Source organism: Dermacentor silvarum, chromosome 5, assembly GCF_013339745.2.
Source record: "Dermacentor silvarum isolate Dsil-2018 chromosome 5, BIME_Dsil_1.4, whole genome shotgun sequence".
NCBI classification, from domain to species: domain Eukaryota; kingdom Metazoa; phylum Arthropoda; class Arachnida; order Ixodida; family Ixodidae; genus Dermacentor; species Dermacentor silvarum.
Genome location: NC_051158.1, coordinates 118,795,021 through 118,810,290, shown reverse-complemented (window position 1 = coordinate 118,810,290; position 15,270 = coordinate 118,795,021). Strand labels below are relative to the sequence as shown.

General features: G+C 46.7%; 1 protein-coding gene across 3 annotated transcripts in view; it reads left to right on the top strand.

The window, feature by feature from the left end:
* The first annotated feature begins 2,051 nt into the window (after positions 1–2,051).
* The window catches only part of LOC119454373 (uncharacterized), a 239,663-nt gene continuing 226,444 nt past the window's right edge, over positions 2,052–15,270 (top strand). For all 3 annotated transcript variants that reach the window (XM_037716327.2, XM_049668408.1, XM_049668406.1), the window contains exon 1: positions 2,052–2,157. The gene's annotated coding sequence lies outside the window, so the exon portion shown is untranslated. The remainder of the gene's footprint in view (positions 2,158–15,270) is intronic.

Genomic DNA, 15,270 nt, shown 5'->3' with positions numbered 1-15,270 from the left:
GATAGTTAGCTCTCGCCGCCGTTTTCTCCAGAGCCCAGCTGCTCTCAATAAACGTCGTTTATTGAGAGCAGCTTGAAGGCGCGTGGCAATGTGTTTTCACAGCCCATATAAAGTGGTCGCGGATATTTCCCCTGTTTATCTTCACACCAGTGACTGCCTTGCATGCTCAAGTCCTCCGGTAACTCTCGTAAAAAAAACACACAAAATACCTGGGGCTACACTTCGACGACAGGTTGTCATGGAATATCCACATTGAAGAGCTCGCAAAGCGCTTACGTGCTGTGTGCGCTCATTTGTATGCCCTAAAATCTTTCTGCGATGCAAATGTTCAGAAAATGGTTTACAAAGCACTTGGTGAATCGATCATAAGGTACGGAATAACAATTTATGGCTTTTCTTCTTCTAGTAGACTTAACATAATTAACCGCATCCTAACAATTGGGTATACCCTCTCGTATGGCACACTGGGTCATGGGAAGATGTCTTGCTGAGTTTGTACAAGTCAGACATGTTTGTCGAGCAACAAGTTCTGTTTGACGCCATGGGTAAGAGTTTTTTCTAGTAATTTCAAAAACTTGAACGTGAAATCTCGCAGCTTAAGTCAAATAGAAAAATATGTGGTACCTTGTGTGCACCCAAACTACGGCAAGAGGACCCGTGCTTTCTACGTGCCGGCTAATTTCGATAAGTTGAATGAGAATGATATTGGCATTGACATTATACATATAAAATCGTTTTTAAGGTCATGGGTGCGTAATGCCCATATATGTTGAACTTTTTCTTCGGGATTTTGAAGCATGTATACAAGGACGGAGCAATCCAGAAGTTTTATATTATGTACCATGTTTTTTTCCATTTCTTTATCTAGCCGTACCTGTTTTTGTGCGAACCTGATTGTGAAATTATCTGTAGTGTCAATGCCTCTTTTTTAACTCCTACCGGGTGCATGCTCTTGCCTCACTCAATGTTTTGCTGTTGAGACAATACTATTTGTTTTTCAGCCAATATTTCTTTTTTTTCTAGTATGTCACTATTTCCTTTGTGTACGCATATCAGTACTACCCGCCGACTGCCCAGCCTCGCACACAAGCAATCTTGCGTATGTGGCTGGATTTGTAACCGCGACATGATTGGATGTAATAAAGATTACTATTTACAATTGTCATGAACAGCTGGCGTTGTTGAAGTACCTTTAGTCGACAGATCTTGGCAGCCGTGTGTAGACTTCGTGGGAACCTTCAACTGTGCGCGCAACTGTGCTCTCGCTATTTCCTCTCTCTCTCTTTTCAAATATGTGCCCTATCCCCCAGTGTAGGGTAGCAAACTGGGCGTGCGTCTGGTTAAAATCCCTGCCCTTCCTTTCGTCTATTTCTTTTCTCTCTGTCTCTCTTTGTCCTCTTAAAATATATTTGCAACGCCTTATACTTGCAGCGCCTAAGAAAAGCATTCATTGGCACAGCTACGCACTCTCAGCAGTACAATAATAACGCCTGCTACAATTTTAGCACAATATATGCCTACGGTGACACTATAGCGACTTCCGCCCGAAATGCGAAGCATCGATTGCGATACTAAATTAGTAGACAGCTATACGAAGTAGGGATGGTAGTTTCATCTGCCTTATAAACTTCTAAACAGAGGTACAACAACTAAATTAACATGTTGTTCACGGTGTTTCACACTGTCTGAACACAGCATGCCGTATTTCTATCAAAGCTTATTTTTTAAAAACAATGATTTTTCCATAATAAAAGATACATCCTTCTGGGCTGAATACGAAGTCTTAACTGAGAGAAATAGATGTTTTAAACCCATGGACATATTTCATGCACGTGGAAATCTCTACATTCTCCGATCAGTTTCCGTTGTTTTCGCGTGAGGCTGAAACGAAACTTGTGCGAATCCTGGCGTGCACCTGTGAGAGTGCAGGCGTGCACCTGCTATCCATTGAGGGCATGGTCTGCGCCACACGAACGGCCGCTATAATAATATATATATATATATATATATATATATATATATATATATATTTCCTCAAACTATGTAGGAACGCACACTCGCAACAGAAGTTCGTCATCCTGCCAGTATAAGCCTCCCAACTTCCACATTCATATGGAACTGCATTGAGTAGCTTCAACGCCGTTGATCTACGACACAGTAAGTAAACATTTTTTTTTAATATCTCAAGTACGTGGAGCCGAATTGATGAAGCGATCCCTGCATTGTTCATGCGTATCAGCGAGCCACATGATCATTTACTACAATGGCACCAAGTCACGAAACCATATATGCTCTTTTATTTATAGAGCTTGTGCATTAAATATTCCACATATAATTTTGCATATCATGAAATGTGTTTTACAACACCCAGGCAGCTACTAAAGATATAATAGTCGTGAACATTCACGGAATGACACACTTGAGCATACCACAAGATCTCAACTCCCAGCAGTATTCAAAATTTGTCCACGCAATACATTTCATAACTTTGTTTATGTAGGAAGTTCGGCTGGAAACTAAGTGGTACTTTATTAAAATTCAGCGCCCACGACCATTAAGGACCCTTTTCACAGTGTTCACCGAAATTAATACGTCACCCGCGGTACGGCTCAACAATCCTCTGTTTCGGTGGATATCGTTGGCAGTCGCTGGTTGGTAGACGCGCCACTTAGGCCAACGCTTCAGATGACATCTAAGCACATTCGGAGCGCATTTCAGTACAAACGCAGTGATGAGAGAATACATGCCGCAGGGAGCCCCGTACGGTGTTAGAAGTCTATTCCAATACGTCCATACTTTCTGGTACTAAACTAAATCATGGTCACTGTCATTTGCTTTGCTTTCTTTACTTGGTTATCAATTGAAATCAGCGGCTTGTCACATTTCTTACTGAATAACAATATTGGCTGCCGTCACTCTTCGATTGTTTGATTTCTGCTTAATCACTCACACGCGTGCTTACTTACCGTACATTTCTTACCGCGCACACGGCGTGGGGTGTGGTTATTGCGTACTTCATCATGGGTTGCAGCAAAGGTGTATTCTCGTCTGTTGCTCGGTTACTCTTTCGATGTTCAAGTTTCATTGATTAAAGTGTGCGCCCATTCACCGCTTATTGCGATAACAATTATATGGACACTACAGACGCATTTTTGTCGTCGGCGTCGCCGTGATGTTCCGTATAAAGTCCAAGGCCTCGCGACGTATGCCAGTGTCGCGTGACGTATGCTGTATGTGCGAGTGAAAGCGTGCCGGGCAGCTCACAACGGTGGTTCAATCTTGCGCGCGCGAGGGAGGAAAGCGGGGAAGAAGCGTGCCGCCTCCCGTCGCGCTCAAGACACCGGTGGGGGAGGAGGGAGAGGACGGCGTTGTACCTCGGTACCAACTGCATATTCCGCGGCCGCGCGCGCCCTATCTTGATAGCGATCGGCGTTGGGGCAAAATTCCAGGTGCGCCGACGCCTCACACCTTTGTACGTGTGGTGTTCTCGCCGCTCAGTGTGCGCTAAAACGATAGACAGCACGAAGGTCACTTCGCTGGCTGCTGCTGCGGCGCTTCCTCACGCCAGCGTTTTGGTCGCGAGTGTCCGCGGATATCAAGTGTGATTTGTTTATGTTTGCCTGCTAGCGGTGACACCATGCTTGTTAATTTTTTGAGTAAGCGAATATTTGCAAGTTTATACAGCTGATAAAACTACTTGCTTACTTCGTATAACAGTCTACAAATTTGCTATCACAATCGATGCTTTGCTTTCGGGCGAAACTGTGACAATGTTAAAAACAATTATGTTGACATAATGAAGAACTTATCGTTCTTTGCTGGACGCCGAGATTTCACTGATCGGAATATCTGTATCAGAGACATGAAACTATTTGATATACGTGGACGTCCGTGTTTTCTTCGCTTAATCAGTGTTGTTTTGCCGTAAGGTTGAAGCGAACACGTGTGCGAATACTGGCGTGCACCAGTACTCCAGTTTGTGAAACAGCCGTCGCCACACGCTTTTTGTCTTTTCTTTTTTTTGCTCTGCGATAGACGGGATCCTGCAGGCTTATTAGACTGCCCAGCGTAGATAAAACTAGCGTCACCTAACGCTTTCCAGTTTAGGCTTACGTTTTTGATATCACCTTCTCTCAAGCGCACACGAAACATAGCTTTGTTATCTAGCTATTATAAGCCACCCCACATCTACAATCTAATGGCAATGCATTGAGTATGTAAGTACCAATTTATTTAAATTGCTTCAATTACGTCGAGGCGAGTTGAAGTAGCGATCGCTGCATTATCTGAACGTATCTGCGAACCACACGATCATTTAATCAAAAGACACGAAATCACGCATCCGTATATCTTTTTATGGCGTTTCATTTATAGCGCCTGTGCTATAAACATTCAACATATACATATCATGAAGGGTGTTTTACAATTACACTCTGAGTAGTACTATAATAACGCGGGTTATAATTTTAGCACAACATATGGCAGCCGACAGCCTAGGCACTCTATAGCTTCATACGCCGTTGACGATATACACCTGTATTACACGTGCTTTGGGCGGAAGTCGCACTTGCGCCCCAAATACGAAGTATCGCTTGCGTTAATAAATGAGTAGGGAGTGAGAGAGAGAAACGAAGAGGGAAAGGTAGGGAGCTTAACCAAGGACGTACCCAGTTGGCTACCCTACACTTTTAGAGGAGGACAAGGGAAGAATAGATAGGGCGAGAGAAAAAAAACAGATTCCGTCATTCGCAGAAATAGTCACAGAAAAATCTCCGCTGTCGCAAGAGTACATACAATCTAGTACTGTTCACGAACTGCAGAAGGGCTTTTGTGGCCTTTTGCATGCAACAATGCATAGGCCATGGCCCAAGAATCTTTTCTTCCGAGAGCGTTCTGTTATCTAACAGGTTGAGTTAGCTTGGAGAATACGTCGTTGGTTGCCAAAGATGGAGAGTGACACAGAAGGTGTTCGAGAGTCTCGTCGCACCCGCACAAATTGCTCGCCGCACTGTAGGCCATCGCTATCAGGAACGAATAGGTGTTGGTAAATGCGACACCCAACCACATGCGACACAGTAAAGCTGTTTCACGAAGGGAGAATTTAGTTGGTAGGCGAAGTCGCAAGTTACCGTCTAGAGAGTGCAAACGTGAGTTGGTGAAAGCCGGTGAATTCCATCGCAGAAGTGTGATGTTGCGAGCAATCGATTGAAGTTGTCGCGTAGTATCCGTTGTTGAAAGTGGTATTGGAACCAGCTGATGTTTATGATGAGCCGAGCATGCTCATCACATAGCCGTCGCCACACGCTTTTTGTCTTTTCTTTTTTTGCTCTGCGATAGACGGGATCCTGCAGGCTTATTAGACTGCCCAGCATAGATAAAACTAGCGTCACCTAACGCTTTCCAGTTTAGGCTTACCTTTTTGATATCACTTTCTCTCACTGTTTCGGCAAGCGCTCTCCAAACATAGCTTTGTTATCAGGCCATTATAAGCCACCCCACATCTACAATCTAATGGAAATGCATTGAGTATGTAAGTACAAATTTATTTAAATTGCTTCAATTACGCCAAGTCGAGTTGAAGTACCGATCGCTGCATTATCTGAGCGTGTCTGCGGACCCCATGATCATTTAATTAAAGGACACGAAGTCCCGCAACCATATATTTTTAAAAATTCTTTTCATTTATAGCGCCTGTTCATTAAACATTCAACATATACATATCATGAAGGGTGTTTTACAACGCCCATGCAGCTACAAAAAAAATCTGGGGAGTTTGCACTCAGTCGTGCAAAACTTAGGCACAACGAAACCGTCGATCCCCAAGTCTTACTGTCTGCTACTGCTAGGTATTAACTTGGTTTAACTTAACTACGCATGTAGGAAGGTATTCTCGAGCATTCATTTTGGGAGGTACCTTCCCTTTTGCGACATTTCGTGTGAATAGCGCTGGACGCGTCGGTGCCTACGAACGAGAGCGTTCCCGGCATGTCACAAACGCAGGCAGGCTAACCAAGGTTTCCAAAGTGCCAAAAACGCTGTTGCTTGGTGACGCCGAATTCGTTGGTATCGAACTCGATACCAAATGGCCAGCTTGGCTGTGTCTCGAGCTTTGCGCGGCCTAGTGAAGCTTTCGCCTTTTATTGCGAGATCAATTATATGGACACTCTAAGCAAATTTCTGCCGTCGGCGTCGCCGTGAGGTTTCGTATGGAGTCCAACGGTGATGAAATCGACTCCGCGCGTTGTATGCTGTATATACGAGTGAAAGCGCGCGAGGGACACGCGCTTTCGCGGGCAGCGAACAAATGGCGGAGAGCAAACGCAACTTCTTCCGTCGTGCGAAAGGCCGTCGTGGGAAGGGAGGGAGGGAGGGAGGGGAGGCCACGTTTAGCTGCGGCACCAAATGCGTATTTATATAAAAACGTTGCGGGGCGAGAAGGTGGTAAAGACTTTCAATCCTGCTCGATGAGTGTCCCGTTCTGATGTTTTTGAAAACCTCCGAGTGGCCCCCAGAGGCACCGGCCGACGTCGTCGACAACAGTTCCAAACGCCGACGGCGTCGACAACAGTTCTGCGCGTTGCTGGTGCTGCTGCACGTCCAAGTTTACACGGCTCTTAAAACTACTATCCTTACTCCGTATCACTTACTTCACTCTACTAATTTGCTATCGTAATTGTTGCTTCGCCTTTCGGGTGAAACTGTGACGTTCTTTTCTTCTCCTGGCTCAGCGCGCCGCGTAGAGAAGAGAGGCGGAGGTCGGGAAGGGACGGAACTGGCGCGGAGGAGACCTCGTGTGGATGCGCCACGCCGCCCTCCTGGTTGCCATGGCTACGGCACGGCAGTTTTTGGATACGAACCAAAAACCGCGGTCCCGGTGTGTATTACTGGGTTACTCACGATGGTTCATTAAAGTATTTCTCAATTATGTGGTTATACGCACGTTGGGCTGCGGCGGAGAGAACGACGTCACTGCCGGTTGTGACTTGCGTTCGATGTCTCGAGTTTGCTCGACGGCGTGGTTAGCTGCAATCGTCCGCCATTGCCGCTTGCAATTCTTCGAAATGAAATTGCTTCAAAATTAACTCTGTTACGTAAGACAATGTATGGCTCATACCCCCTTATGCAATCGACTCATACCACCGTAAATGGGGCCTCCTCATTACGACCACAAAATGGAAGTAAAATTCTACGCTGGAATTTTTAGCGGCAACGCAGGCAGCTGTGGAAGAAGACGACGACGCTCGAGCCAATGCTGATGATGTTTGATTTTTTAACACAGTAGATTCGCCATGCCATATACCATTTCGCCTCGACATGTAAAGTTTCGCTTTATTATTGGGTTCCAATGCACGCTGTGAAGCTGGTTACAAGGTAAATACACCTGGTAGCGAAACTTCCATAGAAGTCCATACGTTCAAAACATGGCGGCTTATCGGCAATTTAGGGGGCTTAGCGCGATCTGTGTGAGGAGGGAACTTCCGGCGGAAGAAAAAATGTGATGTGACGCGATATCCCTTAAAAACAGAAGTGACATCATTTTGTTCTCAAAGGCGCGAAATCATTTTTCGGGGGCCTGCCATTAGAGCTGTATATTCAAATGCCTCGCTAATCGACGTGATGGCCGTTTTGAGCTTTCAGCGCGGAATGCCATGGAGAAAAACTTCAGCCATACGGGTGTCGAAGCCGCACCCTGGCGCAAAACATACTTTGTTTGGAGGCCGACGAACGCTTTGAGCGTAGAGTGCTCGTCCTTTCGTGGACGCCAAGCCCGTCGGCCAGCGCTGTCCCACGAAAACAATTAAAGTTGAACAATTATCTGGCGGTCGCAACTCACTACTTTTGACTGAACAGGTTCAGGAACAGTGAAACTACACGCGTCACCAAATTCAGACAAACGTGGGCAACCAAAGCAACACAACATGTGAAGGGGGCGTGAACTTTACGAGCGTGCCTTTCTGTCCACTACAAGAACTGCATTGCATTGCAAGTGATAGCGGCATCAACGCCCGCCGCTATCGGTAGGCGCTCTTACGGTGGGTGCTGAAAAAAGGTATTTGTGAGAATGATCAAGTAAAATAGAGGACTTTCATTGGTCTTGACTTTCGTTAGGCACACTCGGCCTTGATTGTTCTTCTGAAACACTCTGCCTCCATCTTCCTCATCTATCAGATGCCTGCGAAACGCCCGTCAGCTGCTGAAGCCCCACCGCTTTTGTTCGCCTACAGCCTCGAGCCGTCACGTGCGTGTGTTTGTCATCGACCCCTCCCGTTCCTCACAGCGACTATATCGTCTCTCCGATTACAGACGTACGCCTGATGCGCAATGTTACTGTGCCACATGCCATCGCCCCATTAGCTGATAACTGTGTGTTCCTCCCGCTACTAAACTTTGGTCTGACTCCCCTAGTGTTGCCCCACGAGATGTTGCTTGCCCACCTCACGCCTATGACAGGCCATGACGTCGAGGTTGTCGCCATAACTGCACCTGAAGAAGCTGAAATTTTCCGGTCACCAAGTTCTGACGGCAGCATTTTTTGGTAACATGATTAGATCAGACCTTTCGCCTGACAAGGCCGACGCTCTCTGCCGGGGTTTGGCCTCATACATCGACATTTTCGACATTCCTGATCGACCCCTGGGTCAGACTAAGGTTGTCGCCCATCGAATAAACACTGGCGACTCTTTGCGCAATCACCGTCCACCTTACCGTGTGTCCTCATCAGAGCGCGAAGTGATTCAAAAAGAAGTGGCTAAAATGCTTGCGAAGGGCTAGTCCTTGGGCCTCTCCCGTCGTATTAGTAAAGAAGAAAGACGGTTCCTGGCATTTCTGCATTGATTATCGGCACCTCAACAAAATCACCAAGAAGGACGTGTACCCTCTTCCACGTATTGACGATGCCCTCGACTGCCTCCATGGTGTCACCTTCTTTTCATCCCTGGACCTTTCATCTGGCTACTGGCAAATCGCTATAGACGACCTGTATCGTGAGAAGACCGCCTTGGTGACCCCTGATGGCCTTTACCAATTCAAGGTCATGCCTTTGGGTCTGTGCAACGCACCAGCCACCTTTGAGAGAATGATGGACACCCTGCTTCAAAGATTTGAATGGTCGACGTGTTTATGTTACCTGGACGACGTGATAACTTTCTCCCCCACTTTCGCAACACACCTTGAGCGGCTTTCGACCCTTCTATCAATTGTACGACGAGCTGGCCTCCAGTTAAATTCCTCGAAGTGCCGCTTCGCTCTTCGTCAAATTACTGTGCTGGGCCACCTCTTTGACGCTTCCGGTGTCCGACCAGACCCAGCGAAGATACGCGCTGCCACGAACTTCCCCGTTCCACGGTCTGTCCATGACGTTCATAATTTCGTGGGGCTGTGTTCCTAGTTTCGCGGCTTCGTAGAAAACTTTGCGGCACTCGAACGTCCACTCACTGACCTTCTCAAACAAGACGGCCCGTTTTGTTGGGGTCCTCTACAAGCTGACGCCTTCTCTGAGCTTATCGATGCCCTAACAACTCCACATATTCTTGCGCATTTTGATCCAACTGCTCCCACGGAACTGCGCACAGACGCTAGTCACACCATCGGTGCAGTTTTATCCCAAAGTCAACGAGGCATTGATCGTGTTATTGCGGACGCATGTCGTCTCCTATCAAAATCTGAACGCAATTATTATATTATGGAATTGAAATCTCTTGCCCTTGTCTGAGCGGTTTCGAAATTCCGTTCTTACTTGTATGGCCGCTCTTTCTGTGTTGTAACTGATCATCACGCTCTCTGTTGGCTTTCTTCATTGAAGGACCCTACTGGGCGACTTGGTTGTTGAGCGTTGCGCTTTCAGGAGTATTCTTACTCCGTTACCTACAAGTCTGGCCGCCTCCATCTGGACGCCGACTGCTTGTCCCGCTACCCTGTTGGCCAAGCAGACGGATCGGGCATCGACCCTAACCCCTGCGTCATGTCTATGTCTCAGTTACTCCAGATTGGTGACGAACAACGTCGTGATGCTTCTTTGCGATCGCTCATTGACCGGCTGGAATCCCCACCTAACGAAGCCTCACTGCGAATGTTCGTCCTCGTGAATGGCACACTTTACCGTCGTAACGTCCAATCAGATGGCCCTGAGCTGCTTCTCGTTGTCCCTAAACATCTGCGTTCTACGGTCCTGCATGAGCTTCACGACGAACCAACTGCTGGTCACCTTGGCGTATCCCGCATGTACCATCGTGTCCGGCGCCGCTTCTTTTTGCGCAGTCTCGCCCGGTCTATTCGACGTTACGTGACCTCCTGCGATAAAAGCCAACGTCGGAAACGTCCTGCCACACCCTCGGCTGGATTGCTTCAGCCGCTCTCCATCTCGACCGAACCATTCTTCCGTGTTGCTTGAGACCTTCTCGATCCTTTTCCTGAGTCACGATCCGGCAGCAAGTGGGTCGCCTGTTGCCATCGATTATGCCACCAGGTATCACTCGAGCACGCTTCACCAGCACTGCTACTGAAGTTGCCGATTTTTTGCTCCACAATGTTATTCTACACCATGGCGATCCTAGCCACTTGTCACAGATCGAGGCCGGGCATTTTTATCCCGAGTAGTCGACGATCTTTCGCGCTCCTCCTCAACGCAGCACAAGTTGACCACTGCCTACCATCTCCAAACAAATGGCCTCGCCGAGAGACTAAATCGCACCCTCATAGGACATGCTCCCAATAAATGTTTCATCTCGCCACCGTGACTGGGACTTTGCGCTACCTTACGTGACCGTCGCCTACAATTCATCGTGTCCCGATAGCGCCGGTTATTCACCCTTTTATATGCTATTTGGCCGTGAACCTGACGTTACCAATGGCCACCCTACTTCCTCCTGCTGCCGCGCCGCCTAGCGAATATGCACGTGATGCCATTGCTCGTGCCAATCACGCGCGTCAGACCGCCTGCACTAGGTTGTTGGCCTCGCAAGCGACCCAGAAGCGCCTCTATGGCAGCCGGCACCACGAAATTCGCTTCTCACCCGGTGCCATAGTTCTCATGTGGTGTCCATTTCGCCGTGTTGGCTTGTCCGAGAAGTTGTTATGTCGATACAAGCGTCCTTAGCGAATCGTCCGCCAGGTCACGGACATCACCTACGAGATTGTTCCCGCCTCTCGGACTTTACCGCCTGCGATCGCTCCCAGTGACCTAGTTCACGTCAGCAGACTGAAAGCCTACCGCCCTCCTTCTAACGACAATGTGTGAAGTGCGCCGAGACGGCGCTTACATCACCGGGGGTAATGCTACGAGAGAGACATTCAGCCTGAGGCAGACGACGAAGAAGACGGTTCTCTCTGGTGCTGGTGGCTGTCCACCATCTTGGCTACTGTGTCTCTCACATACTGTAAATACAATGTAAATAGTTCCGCCTTGTGTTGTTTTACGGTAACAATATGAAAGGCATAGACGATGCCTTCCATATGCTCGTAGCCAAGAACCCTACGGCAGTTGCACAAGTAATTGAGCTGTGTCAAAGCTTCGACGAGCTGCACAAGCAGCGCCTGTCCACCCGTCGCACCAGTTTGCAGTCCGCGGACCTCTCGGCCTTGGAGCCCGGATGCCTTAGAGTTGATCACTCCGGCTTGCGGCCGCAGATTCAGAAATACATTCGGGAAGAAGTGGCTCCCTAGCTGTTCCTCGTAAGTGTGTTGCCGAGCCTGCTTCCACACCAGAGCAGTATATTTCTATGTGAGCACCAGCCTGAATTGGTCTGTTTTTACCCTTACTGCGTCTAGGTTGGCCTGTTTCTTCTTGACTTATTTTACTTTTTCTCTCTTCAAAGTGCGAGAAATCCTAGAGGTCCCTAACCTATGGGCACTGCACTTTACCCTACCTAACACTTCTACATCCTGCACAATGCTCTGATCAGCAGAGACTATGAAATCTATTTCAATCCTTGTTTCTTCATTAGTGTTTTTCCAGGTCCACTTCCTGTTGCTGAGCTTCCTGAAGAAGGTATTCATTATTCAGAGCCTATTCCTTTCCGCGCATTTTACCAACATCTTTAATCTAGTGTTCCTAGAATAGATGCCGTATGTGCAAATTGATTGCTCCCCAGCCTGCTTCCCCCCCCCCCCCCCCTTCAGCGTTGAAGTCGCCCATCACCACAGTATACCGAGTTTGCACCCTTCTCATCCATAATTCAACCTCTTCACAACACTGTTCTTTTTCTTCGTCATCGTGACTGGAGGTTGGAGCGTAGGCTTGTACTACCTTCATTCTATGCCTTCTATTCAGCTTTATTACGGCGAATGCTGCCCTCTCTATAATGCTGTAGAATTCATGAATATTGCCCACTGTGTCCATATGGATTAGAAGTCCTACCCTGAATTCTCTCTTATCTGGAAGGCCTGTGTAGCAGAGGAAGTGATAATTAGTCAGCACTGTATAAGCCTCACCAGTTTGTCTAACCACTGTCAATAATATTCGTAGCAATGTCTGATAATTCCTCCAATAGGCCTGCTAAGCTAGCCTCACTCGATGGGCTGCGTGTGTTGAACGTTGCCAGGTTCAGTTTGCAGTGGCGGCCTGTCCGTACCAAGAGATTCTTAGCACCCTCTGCCGCGTCGCAGGTCTGGCTATCGCCTTGGTTAGGTGCTCCGGAGCCGCTGGGGACTGAGGGCCATGGGTTAACTGTAGGAGTCTTGAGGGAGGTAGTATTCGAATACTGCACCAGGGAGGCCAATTCCTGTTTTGGTGAGGCAGTGACATTGTTAAAGCTTAGTGGGCCTTCCTAATATTGTTGCACCTGGACTTGTGCTTTGTCGTCCTCTTGCAGACTTCACCGTGCGGGCGCCAATTATCTCCAGTACAATCACTCCCCGGACAGAAAGAAGCCATATATTTTGCCAAGGCTACCACACGACCCTACAACCTAAGATAAAATCGATTTTATATAAAAAGGAAATGCTACGTCTTCTGCAGAGAAACTGATAACGTCTGTGAAATCGATTCCCCTAGTGCATTTGCATTATATGTAGACAAATAGTGGTAATGAATGAAACCGTAACTAGGTTGATTTCAGAAGCAGCAATTGAAGTGGAAGGTAAGGCACCAACGCAACCTGTAGGAAAGCTCTCCTAAGTAACAAAGTACCTAATAAGAAAATGACAAAACATGCAAGTATCCAACTCAAGAGATCAGGTAAAATTGGCTGAACTGTCAAAACTGATCAAGAAGAAGAAAGTGTGGGATATTCGTAATTATAACGTGGAAAAGATTGAGGAAGCAGTAAAATATAGACTCAGCATGAAATCAGTGAGAAGAATATTTGGCATAGGAAAACGCAAGATGTGTGCACTGAAAGATAAGCAGGGTAGTATCATCAGCAATTTCGATGACATAGTAAAAGCAGCGGAAGAATTCTGTACTGACCTGGACAGTACCTAGAGCAGCCAAGCTACTTTTATTCCAGGTAGTGATGAACAGGATACAGAGGTTCCTTCTATACCTGGCGATGAAGTTAGAAGGGCCTTGAAAGACATGACCAGGGGAAAAGCTGCTGGAGAAGATGGAATAACAGTAAATATAATCAAAGATGGAGGAGATATCATGCTTGAAAAGCTTGCGGCCCTTTATACGCAATGCCTCACAACTTCAAGTGTACCAGAGAGCTGGAAGAACGCCAACATTATACTAATCCATGAGAAGAGAGACGTTAAAGAATTGAAGAATTGTTGATCCATTCGCTTGCTTCCAGCATTATATAAAATATGCACCAAGATAATTTCCAATAGAATCAGGGCAACACTTCAGTCAACCGAGAGAACAATCTGGCTTCATAAAGGGGTATTCTAGGATGTAACATATCCATGTCATCAATCAGGTAATTGAGAAATCTGCGGCCTACAATCAACCTCTCCATGTGGCTTGCATAGATTATGAAAAGGCATTTAATTCAGTAGACATACTAGCAGTCACAGAGGCATCGCCTAAACAAAGAGTGCAGGAGGCATACGTGAATATCTTAGCAAACATCTACAAGGATTCCACAGCTACCTTGGTTCTCCACAAGAAAAGTAGAAAGTTACCTATCAAGAAAGGGGTAAGGCAAGGAGACACAATCTGTATTCTCTCCAGTGCTATTCACTGCATGATTAGAAGTATTCAAGCGATTATACTGGGAAGGCTTAGGAGTGAGGATCAACGGCGAATATCTCAGCAACCTTCGGTTTGCAGATGACATTGCCTTATTGAGCAACAATGGGGATGAATTAAAACATATGATTGAGGACCTTAACCAAGAAAATGTGAGAGTTGGGTTGAAGATTGATGTGCAGAAGACGAAGATATTGTAAATAGCCTTGCAAGGAAAAATATTTCAAGATCGCCTGTCAGTCTCTAGAGTCTGTAAAGGAGTACGTTTATCTAGGTCAGTTACTCACAGGGGACCCTGAACAGGAGAAAGAAATTTACCGAAGAATAAAATTGGGTTGGCGTGCATACGGCAGGCATTACCCCAAATACTGTCTCTGACCATACCACTGTCGTTCAAAAGAAAAGTTCACAATCGTTGAATTCTACCCAACATGCTCTGTGTACCGAGGAAGCTCATCAGCTAGCTCTCCTGCGCATTTGCTCTCAACAACAACACGATGCTCACAGGTACAATCTCCGCCACAGAGAAGTTGCCTACCAACCCGGAGACAAAGTATGAATATGACAGAGTATGAGTATGGTTATCTTATCCACCTAACATATGGGGAAGAAACATGGAGGTTAACAAAGAAGCTCGAGAACAAGTTAAGGACCGCACAAAGAGCGATGGAGCGAAAAATGTTAGGCCTAACGTTGAGAGGCAGGAACAGGGCGGTTTGGATCACAGGGCAAACGAGGATAGCCGATAGTTTAATTGACATTTAGAGAAAAAGATGGAGCTGGGCAGGCCACGTAATGCGTATGCTGGATAACCGGTGGATCATTAGAATTACAGAATGGGAAGCAAGAGAAAGGAAGCGCAGTCGAGCACTGCAGAAAACAAGGTGGTGTGAAGAAATTGGAAAATTTGAAGACGCAAGTTGGGATCAGCTAGCGCAAGACAGCGGTAATTGGAGATCGCAGGGAGAGGCATTCGTCCTGCAGTGAACATAAAAATAGGCTCTTGATGATGATGATGATTTGGGTTTACATTTGGGAGAATTTCCGACAACTTTCTAATGAAAACATGCCCTTCAAGTTTGTACCTGAGAAGTTAATTGTAGTAATCAACTTATTCAATAATTAAATTCGTTGGGTTTTTC